This window comes from Podarcis cretensis, assembly GCF_951804945.1.
Source record: "Podarcis cretensis genome assembly, chromosome: 11".
NCBI lineage: Eukaryota > Metazoa > Chordata > Lepidosauria > Squamata > Lacertidae > Podarcis > Podarcis cretensis.
In genome coordinates this window covers 26,640,232-26,651,278 of record NC_137180.1, presented here as the reverse complement: position 1 = coordinate 26,651,278, position 11,047 = coordinate 26,640,232, and the positions used below count along the sequence as shown (strand labels likewise).

General features: G+C 41.7%; 1 long non-coding RNA gene across 2 annotated transcripts in view; it reads right to left on the bottom strand.

The window, feature by feature from the left end:
- Positions 1-464: 464 nt before the first annotated feature.
- LOC307226945 overlaps positions 465-11,047 on the bottom strand; it is a 41,269-nt gene continuing 30,686 nt past the window's right edge. Inside the window, exons 3-4 of one of the 2 annotated variants that reach the window (XR_013843725.1) lie at positions 6,288-6,435; positions 465-1,130 (exon numbers count right to left, since the gene is read on the bottom strand). This is a non-coding gene — a long non-coding RNA (uncharacterized lncRNA). Of the gene's footprint in view, positions 1,131-1,923; positions 2,059-6,287; positions 6,436-11,047 lie in introns of those variants that run through there. The other variant, XR_013843726.1, reaches the window with a different exon arrangement.

Genomic DNA, 11,047 nt, shown 5'->3' with positions numbered 1-11,047 from the left:
AAAACATAAGCAAAGTTTCTTAGACTTATATAATTGTGCACAATTTCATTCGTTACATTTCAATTAACTTCAGAAAATTAAAGACAAACTATATATTTTTATTGTCATTATTTACTTTAAATATAGACAATAGTAGTACACAACACTGGATTGACATGGTAATCATAAAACATTTTCCATTTAAAGAACCTTCAATTGATAAGTAAATAGCAGCCATGGAAGGCTGTTTTTGCATTGAAAGTCAATCTTCCATTCACATCAAGGGGAACTTCATTTAGAGTACAAATAATATAACTCAGTCCCCAGATCTAGACACTTAACAAGGACTGATGGACGGAGCAAACAGTTAAGGACCTCCTTAAATCTATCCTGCTATGGTCCAGACTAGGGTCTTACATAATGGTTTAAGAAAAGCATTCATACAATTGCTTATTGCATGAATAATGTCATGCTAACCCATGGTATCAGTTTTTATCATTTTGTTGGGTCTCCAAATGTTCCCCACCATCAGAGTTTAACAAAACTAGGAAAGGCATTGGACATGCATGACCACATCTTGCATCTGTTTAAGGCATTTTTTTGAAGCCACCTACAGGGTTCTGAATTACATTTGGACCCTGACACTGGGTAAGCAGATTTAACCCTTTCACTCCTGCTCTTTTCCCAATGCAAATGCCTCCTCCAATATGCTACCTGACCCGTGAAAGCCTCTGGGTCTTTTAAAGAAGTATTTTTGTCTCCTGCCTTCAACTTTGAGCCTTCTAAATTCCTGAACCAAGTGAATGCAAAAAAAGAAAGCACACTGTAAAGCTACAGCTTTGCTTCCTTCCCTTATTGTGGCCTGCAGTTCATGGATTCTTTCCACCTTGGCTAGATGCTGCTTTGTCTGTGTTAAGTTGTTTTAAGCTCTTAAGAACCAATTCTTTAATCTTTATGTGGGTTTTTCCACATCTCTGTCAACATTACCAGTAAACTGATTCCCGATTCACATCAGTGTTTATCGTACGACATTGTAACGAGGGACAAAAGGCAACAGTTGAACAGCTCACTGGTGAGATTCTCACTGAAGTATAAGCCATTCCCTTTTGATTCAAATGGTCTAGTGAATTCTTTAATCTTTGATATAAATCCTGGAGGGATGAGATTTCAAAGCAGAAAATGCACCTGCTTGCATTCATCACAAAAACACAAAAGGGGAAATATCCTATTCATTTACAAATGGAGGTGTAAAACATTTCTTGATTTACTTGCTTGATGGATTCTAAATGTACCTAAGTTTGCTGAAAACCTTTTACACACACACACACACACACACACACAACCTTTAAAATGTGATACATTAGGTCAGAGCCGGCCAATACATCTTTCTGCCTGAGGATAAGGGCAACACAGTCTTCCCACATCTGACACAAGCAAGGTGTGACATCAGTTGATGGGTGGGTGTGGTTTGAGCCAAATTGGTCCCCCTTCCGGGCCAAGATTGGCCCACGAATGAGTGCAGGAAATGTGTGTGTGCATGCATACTGAAGTCTAGAAAGTACTGATTCAACTTGACAGTGGGAAAATGTAGTGACATCAGGAGCCCTTTAGTGCCACTGAGGCACTGATTTTCTGCAGTAGACTGGAAGTGGGCCAGCCACTGTGGTTTCACTTGGCACTGTAGAGAGCCTATTTCAATCCCAAAATGCCCATTGCCACAGCCAAGGCAGTACTTTACTGTGCCAGCCATAGCAATCCCCAAGAAAATAATATGAATAGTTTCTCACAGGTTTTTTAAAAATCATCTTTCATTAATACACACATTTTAGAGGGAGGGACATTTTGTATGAATGCACTTGCACTGTAGCACGTGCACACACACACAAAAAAAAACACTGCATGAGACTGTGGGGAATGTCAAGACCAAGGCAACCACAGCAGCTGAAACAGAATGGAAGTTCGAAGCCATGTTGACATATGATGAAGTGTAAGCAGTCAACGCAGATTAAAATACCACCATTCAGTGAGGAGGGGGGTGAGCGAGGCTGAATCTCTTCCACAATTCCCTGAACGGTTGACCTATGGAATTTTTAAAACATTGAAAGGACTCCATTAGTGCAGGGAAGTAATGGTGGCAGTGCAACCAAGAAACACAGGGCAAGAAATGCAGGAAAGCTGAGCCTTCCTCAGCCACATGAGCATCTGCCTCATAGGTCACTATACTGCCTATAGTGCTTTGCCAGTTCTTCTGTGAAAAGCTACCACCAGAAATGGTGTTGGAAGTAAGAGAAAATGCTACCACTAATAGAAAAGTCAGGACAGACAATAACCCTGCTGGATCAGGCCAGCGGTGCATCTGGACCAGAATCCTGTTCTCACAGGGGCCAACCAGATGCCTATGGGAAGACCACAATCCGGACCTGAGCACAACAGCACTTTTTTTCAATGCATCTGTGAGGGGAATAGGGGTATCCTAACAGTACCCTTATCAAACTACAGTTCCCATAATTCTTTGTGGGAAGCCAGGACTGTTTAAATTGCCATCACGGTGCTTTAAATGTGCGGTACGAATGCAGCCCCAAATATTATTTCCTAAGGATTCTTCGGCAGAGGCAGTATTGTATCTGAAAACTGGGCTATGATTCAATCCCTCTGATCAGCGAGGGGGGAAAAAACAGGTTTTAAATGGCTGGGGCGAGTGCTATTCTGCTCTGAAGTGAGTGGATGTTTTATGTACAAAATAAATCAGCTGCTTTACTCTTTCACTCATGAAAGAGTCTATCTGTCACATTGAAGTAAAGCTGCTTCCCTTGATCCAAAGTTTGAGAATACTTTTAAAATCGAGAGGGGGGGGGGCCAAGCCGCATGCATTTAAAGAAAAGCCGTAGAATAAATTGGAAGCGCAATGTTTGCTAAAAGTGCAGAGCAAAGTAGCAAGAGAATGGAGGCAATTAGGAGCAGAAAAGCCAAGGCAGGTGGTATAACCTGCTCCTTGCACAGTATTTGAACACTTTGCCTATAAATTTGGAGCTCAAACCTGGAAGAACAAAAGGGGAAGCTTATAAAGAGAGGCTCCGTGGTTCAGGAAATCCTCAAGCTGGGAGGCCTATACCACACTAGAGCCAGGTGGGATGAGAAGGGAAGAGAAGCACTTTCATCTCTTCCAGCATCCCCTTCCATTCATTCCTCCAGAGTCTGTCATCCCAAGGTAGCAAGGGAGTTGTTGTTGTTGTTGTTGTTGTTGTTGTTGTTGTTGTTGTTTATTGAATTTATATACCACCCTCTATCTGGAGGTCTCAGGGAGGTTCACATAAAAAGATCACGGTATATAAAATAAAAATAAAAGCAATACCCCTCCCTGAAAGAGCCATATTTTATCAAGTCAACCAAAGGCCTGTTTAAAAAGGAACGCTTTTGCCTGGCACCTAAAGGTATATAATGAAGGCGCCAGGCGAACTTCCCTGGGGAGAGCATTCCATAGATGGGGAGCCACTGCAGAGAAGGCCCATTCTCGTGTTGCCACCCTCCTGACTTCTCAGGGAGGAGGCACATGAAGAAGGGCCTCAGAAGACGATCTCAGGTAGGTTCATATGGAAAGAGGCGGTCCTTGAGGTACTGCGGTCCTGAGCCATTTAAGGCTTTGTAGGTCAAAACCAGCACTTTGAATTGGGCCTGGAAACTAATCGGTAGCCAGTGCAGTTGGACCAGGATCGGTGTAATATGCTCAGACCATCTTGCTCCGGTGAGTCATTACATCTCCATTGGTGAAAAATAATACAAAATGCACCCTCCATGAAAAGATTGTTTTAAGTGATGAATTTTAAGTTTCAGTCATTTAACTGTGATCAACTTTCTAGCTGCATTATTAGAATGCATCACATCAACATGAGCTTTTTTTTATGGGGGGGGGGGTGTTCCTCTGGACGTAATGTACTGCTGTGCCATGCTTCTCTTTGAAAAAAGTTTGCCAGAGAGGGTTTTCTTGTTTCTCATTCCATAGCTTGTGCCTGAGTGGATTTCAAAGCCTTTCATGTCATGGGGGAAGGAGTGTCTCTCTGGTCAGAAACACTTGCCACAAGTGCAAACCTTGATCATCCTTGTAAATATCACTGGGGTTTTTCTCGGTTGCCTTGAAAGATTTGTATTAAATCCTGAGCTGATGCCGGTCACATCTTGTGCAAGCTGCTATAGGCAGAATTCAAGAGGATAAGTGAGGTGAGAATTCCTTCCCTTCCTTTGATGATGGGGGAAACATGAGGCCTATTTCTAAATCAGCGACGGTGTGACTCAATATTACGTTAATTAAACACAGAGCGATTTTCTTGAAGATTATAAACGAAATGCTTCAGAAGGGGAAATGGGAATTCACAGAGTTCTAGAAAACTGAGCTCCGAGCGCCTTCTCTCTCTCTCCCTTCCTTAAATCCTCAGATTCCATAAAATTATGCAAGCATGGAAGGGAGCCCCTGACATTATACAATGCTACTTTTTATTCTGAAGTCACTCCAGCTGTGAATAAAGAAGGAAGCCCCGGAGAGGTTTTTCTTTCTCATTTTTAACCTTGGCCTCCTGGTGTGCTGCCTTGAACTTTCCACAGAGTCCCCTGTTTTGTTGGATTTATTTTGTTAGATGGAATTATTTTGCTTATGTTGAAACTCCCAGTCCTTGCAGTAAGGCTTTTTGCCTACCCCCTGGCTAACGGCCAGTTCTGGCATCCTCTTTCTTGCTTACATTATACATTTTCGAAGTGTTCCCCCACGGTGTACACTTGCACAAAATTACATTTGAATGAATTACCAGTGCAGTTTAATCCCATAAGAATCCTGTATGCTTGGATGGTTCCCCTAATTTTCCTGTTGGTTCCTGCTTACAGAATTGCCTGGGGAAACTTCACATCCCTTTTACACTGTCTCTTCCATATGTATATACCCCCTTTGTTGTTGTTGTTGGCATCTGTCTGTATTGAGAGACAATGGGGTGTCTCACGCCTCAGGGGTGAAGTCAAGCTGCTGGAGAATCACAGCACCTGCTGTGGCTGAAGAGACTAGTAGCTCATAACTGCTTCCTCCTGCATTGTTTTTGCTACGTTAGCAGCCTAAGAATTACAATTTTTCCAAGTTGCTGCCACCCCCCTTTTTTCCAACCTAAGGCTGCAATCTTATACACACTTAGAAAGGTAAAGGACCCCTGATAGTTAAGTCAAGTCGCTTTACTGGCCGAGGGAGCAGATGTTTATCCTCAGACAGTTTTTCCAGTTCATGTGGCCAGCATGACTAAGCCGCTTCTAGCGAAACCAGAGCAGCGCACGTAAACACTGTTTACCTTCCTGCTGGAGCAGTACCTATTTATCTACTTGCACTTTGATGTGCTTTCGAACTGCTAGGTTGGCAGGAGCAGGGACCGAGCAACGGGAGCTCACCCCATCACAGGGATTCGAATCACCGACCTTCCAATCGGCAAGCCCTAGGCAAGCCCGCGTCCCTTCACACACACTTACCTGGGAATTAATCTCGGTGGGCCTTAATTCTGTGGGCCTTAATTCTGCTTTGGAATACACAGTTAATTTGGTTGCGGACTAAGCAAGGAACTGTCTTCCTAACACATTAGGAAACCTACAGATTTAACTTCCACCTTCCCTGGCAACTGCTACTGAGCAGGCAAGCTCAACCTTTCAATTTCAGAACACGGGAGAACATACTAAGGGTAATTCAATGTAATTACTGAAGTGGATAGAAAAAGACAGCCAAGCTTGGAAACGATAACTAAACAGCTCTCTTGTGTTTTGTTTGTTTTTGAGAATCCATGCAAGCGATTGATTTTCAAGTACTGGGTGCACATTTTGAGTATTCAGTCATTAACTTTCCAAAGTGTTGCAAATCAGAACGATCAATAACTTCTGTGAGCACTACTGGAAAATTTGATGAGGCAGGATAAGACTTTGTGGAGCACAGACTAAGCTCTGTGACAGATTTTATTGTAACCGTTAATATGAAACTGGACATAGAGGAAATAAGGCATTTTGTTAAATCTGAATGGTTTAATACTACTGGTTTAGAGAGTAGTATGGTTGCATCTGAATGAAAATACACTTACATTGCAATATATGAACATCTCACAGATTTACTAATTTAGGAGATTGGTTCATTTAAGAGATTAGGCAGCAACTCAAGGGTTTTTAGTGAAATACAAAAACTGGTTTTTTATGGTGTTTGTTTTAACAGTCTTTTCTAGAGATGCATAATTTAAATTGGATATAAAAATCGTTTCTGTAAATACTGCAATTTTGTATCAAGTCATTATTATACTCACCATCTCAAGAGCCAGGTCTCTTATACTGCAGTAGCTTCCAGTCTATTCATCTGTTTTCTTTGGATCCAGATCTGATCCGACTTCTCCAGAAATTCTTCAAGCATCTCAGAAATGGAATCAGCTGCCATCAGCTGCTGCCACAACTTTGCTAATAGGAAGCAAGTGAAGCAGACAAATGATAAAAGTCATACTCATGTCATTACTCAATTCAGAGCTGATTTCATAAATGTATGTACATGAGTTGGTTGACTCTCCGCTGAAGGTGTGATCCGCCTTCCGTGGGAAAAAGCATTCTGCCTGAGCATTATGCACCTGATGCAAAACATATTGTGAGCCATGCTTGGTCTGTGATGGCTGTTTCTCACAATCAGGTTGCTACACAATATGGCAGACATCAACTGATTTCTGAGCCCACTTAGCTGACCATTTCACCCCAGTTTTGTTTCATCTGCATTTCCTTCCACTTTGTTTTAAGGGACAATCTAAAGTGCTGATTCTTACCTACAAAAACCTGCATTGTTTGGAAACAGGATATGTTCTTGCCCACCCATTGTACTCAGCATTGGAGACCTTTTGGTATGCCCTACCACTTTCACAGCAATTGTTTGGGATGTGCTATAGGGCCATTTCTGTTTAGGTTATGGAGATTCTGCCCTAGATAAGTTGGTCTGGCTTCCTTTCTTTTCCATGTCAGAACTTTTTGTTTCACCAAGCTTTTAGTGTGCATGAAGGTTTTGTCTCCCCATTTTTAGGCTAACTTCCACATGTTATTCTCAGGAGGGTAGGAATTAGGTTTATTGATTGGGGTTTTTTTGTGTTGTTCTACTGGGAAAGATAGCATTAAGCAAGCTTTTTTTCTGTTTCCCACCAAAGCTACATCATACTCATTGTGTGGATGGAACATAGTGGAATGAACATATGGGAAAAGTGCAATATTCCTGATAGTGTGGATACTCAATTCCGCTTGTGGCTGACAGCAGAAGAGCAATGAGTTATAATCATTTGGGAGTTACCTGTCTGGAAGCAGCCTCAGTGTATGGTGACTTTTAAAGACAAGCATCTGACAAAATACTGGCAGGCAGAGCAAAAAGGCAAGTTCTTTCCATTAAGCTTGCACCGTATTTATGAGCAGATAACATTTCACCCCCAAACCAAATTAAATCATTACATTAACAATAAAATGTTCACCTGCAGGCATTCAAAGCCCATTAAGCAAGACTGAATGGGAAACGGGGCTGCCCTTCAGAGCATTTCAAACACTGTTGATACACCACTCTGCTTGTGTGCAGTATTGATTGCTTGAGTAATGAAGGGTCTTTCCGCCTATGGAAAATTCACTGAGAATCATCCTGGTACTTTGCTCCTAGGGATAATTCTGAGCCATATGCCACTAAAGAACAAAGGAAGTGCATCACATGTGGAACAAGGAGGAGGGAAAATATTAAAAATTAAATTAAGCTTTAAAATAGAAGACTGCTCACATTGCATATGCAAAAGAGATGAGGAGAGGATTTCAAAACACAGTGTTATAAAGAACTGGATATCTTTCTTCAGATATTTGTTCTGTAATCAGGACTGCTCTTGCACACATGTTTCGCACAGTGTTGGCCATTGTAAGCATCAAAATGCCACATCATTTCTCCTTGTCATTTAATACAGGATTTTTCCTTACTGCACAAAAAAAAAGAAAAAGATGCCAGTGACATACATCAAAACACGTTGCAAGTGGTTGTTCATAATCGCAGGGGGGCAGGGAATGTAATTAGAGTACAGTGGTACCTCGGGTTACATACGCTTCAGGTTACATACGCTTCAGGTTACAGACTCTGCTAACCCAGAAATATTACCTCGGGTTAAGAACTTTGCTTCAGGATGAGAAAAGAAATCATGCTCTGGCGGCGTGGCAGCAGCAGGAGGCCCCATTAGCTAAAGTGGTGCTTCAGGTTAAGAACAGTTTCAGGTTAAGAACGGACCTCTGGAATGAATTAAGTACTTAACCTGAGGTACCACTGTACTATGAACATGCATTATTTCCACAACAAAAATGCAACCTTGAAAAATGTTTATAATTTGCTCTCAACTGAGTAACATCTACGAAAAAACATAAGAAGACCCCTGCTGGATCAGGCCAAAGGGTCATCTTCTCCAGCATCCTGTTCTCACAGTGGCCAACAAGATGCCTATCTACAAGTAGGACCTGAGTGCAACTGTGTTCTCCCAGCTTGTGTTTCCCAGCAACTGCTATTCAGAAGCATAGTCTAGCAACAGAAGTAGAGCACAGCCATTGTGATTTGCAGTCACTATCATCTATCAATCTGTGCAACCCTGTCTTAAAGCCATCCAAGTTGATGGCCACTACCACATCTTGCAGGAGCAAAATCCATTATTTATTCCATTGCACTCTGTGCAATGACAGCGCTAGTTGCTGATCCATTTGTGGTATTCACCAGATATGTGCAAACAGGAACATCACCAGTCAAGAATGATCACGCAATCAGTTATTACAGAGGGGGCTCTACACTGTTTTTCACATGATGGCCCCTATTTCTACAACATAGTGGCCTGACCCTTTCAAATTCCCATCATGCAAAACCTTCTTCTCAGCCATCTTCTCATCAATAAGAACAGGAAGGCTATCAAGCAATTACTCTCACGGGAGATATAGGTACACAAGCCAACCCTGAATCAAACATAGTTCTGGCTAGAAAAAAAGCCCTGGAACCTTAGAACCACCCTCACCTTTTTAATTAATCATAATAGTAAAAGAAAACCCTACTACTCTGCAAAATTGAAGTCAATGGAGAATTTCACAGCCCAGTCATAAACTGTAGGAGCAGATACTAATTATGAAGATAGTCAAAAAGAAGTCAAATGGCTTTTAATCCTGGTCCAGATACAGTATGAAGAAATGAGTGGGTGATAAGGACTTTCAATAAGACAACATCTGATTATTTCATTACCATACGTCATTCAAAATGTAGGGGGTTTTTGTCACAACCTTCGGTATATTGTCTTTCTAATAACCTTATGGTGTTGAACTCTGTAATATATTTTGATTAATAAATATTAATAAAAGGATAAATTGGACTATAGGGATTTTTGAATGGCTGTTGTTGTTTTTAATTTGATGTTGTATTTGTATGGCGTTTTTGAATTCAAGGTGGCTCCCAGGAACAACACAGCATTTGAAATATGATCAGGTTAATTTCAAACAATAGCAACAGCAGCAGCAACAAGCCAATCATATACGGAAAACCCTCAATGCCACCCAAAAGCCTGCTGCCATCCAGGAAATCACTTCTTCTAAGCTTTCAACCACATGGCAGGCTGATCAGCCAGCCTCGCTCAACCTTGGATAGAATACATTTTTTCTTCCCCTACAAATCCCATCACTCTTCTCCATTGACCATGGCTTCCAGGGATTGATGGAGAGCTTCAGGTTCCTCACACCTGAACTTCAGGATAACTGTTTTTTCACTCAAGACTGTAGATGAGGAAATATCAGCTGCAGTGAAGAAAAGTCCTAAACTGATAATGTAATAGTCTCAGCGACTATTCGTTCAGTAGGCTGCATGACAGGTATGTAGATTGTGTCTCTTGTCTCTGGTGGGGATGATCATTACTGCAGTGGCCTAAAGGCCCTGACGAAAGAAGCATCTTTTATGTAATGCTGCAAAGCTAGGCACCAATTTTGCCCCAGGCTCATTACTTAACAAATTCAAGGGGCCTGTTAACTGGACGTTCAAATAGTATAGCACGCAATTTTCAGTCGGCTCTACCCAAAGGCAAACACACCAATGCAGGAATATATTTCTCTCTGCTCATCACTACTTGTACGTGTGTGTGTGTGTGTGTGTGTGTGTGACAAAGATTATTTTCAGTTTGGGAGATTGTGCTGGAAACTACAATGCTGCTGGTCGCAATCTGAGTTCCGACAGCCAATTTTATAAATCACTTTAGCACAGAGAACATTATGACATTAAGCTAGAAATGTCACCAATTAAGCTGAGTATATGGAATGGAACTTTTTACAGTGTGATGGGAAGAGAATTGATTCTGCACCACACTAGTGGGCTGAGTATCAAGACATGACTGGTAGAGGCACATGTTGTCCAATTAAATTGAGGCAATTCATTATGCAGTCAATCGTGACCCCCACCCATTTCACGCTGGGATTCCTGTTAAAGTACATTGTCTGCTTTTCATCTTACCTTTTCAGTATCTGAAACTACTACTATCTTAAACTATCTTTTTCAGGATCTAAAAACAGGATGTAAAAACTACTGGAAGCATTTCTAAAGAAGACGGGCATATCTATTTAACAGCAAGTACATGTATTCAACTATAATGTGTAGGCCACTTTAACATGAAGTGTAGCAAAAGCCCTCAGCACTCTTTAACATCTGTGCTATTCACACCGAGGACCCATTCACAAGTTCCATTCCATTAGGCTAACTCTCCTGGTAAGCTGAATACATGTATATTGAATAGTTCACTGAATAGAGCCATGCAGTAGGATTTTTCAGTGTCCTTGATGCAGAGTAAGTAACGTTTTCAATGGGTTGAGTCGTAACCAGTGCCTGCTAGTGGAAGAGAGAGAAGTTCTTTCTGATCCATCCTCTTTCCTGCATCCCCCCCCTTCTCTCCCCCAAAATACATCTCTGCACAATTTAGGGAAGGAGCAGGAGGCAGTGGTGTAGTGTAGGTTGCCAGTGCCCGGGGCAAGGCGGGGGCAGGTGGAAGGGAATGAAACAGAATGC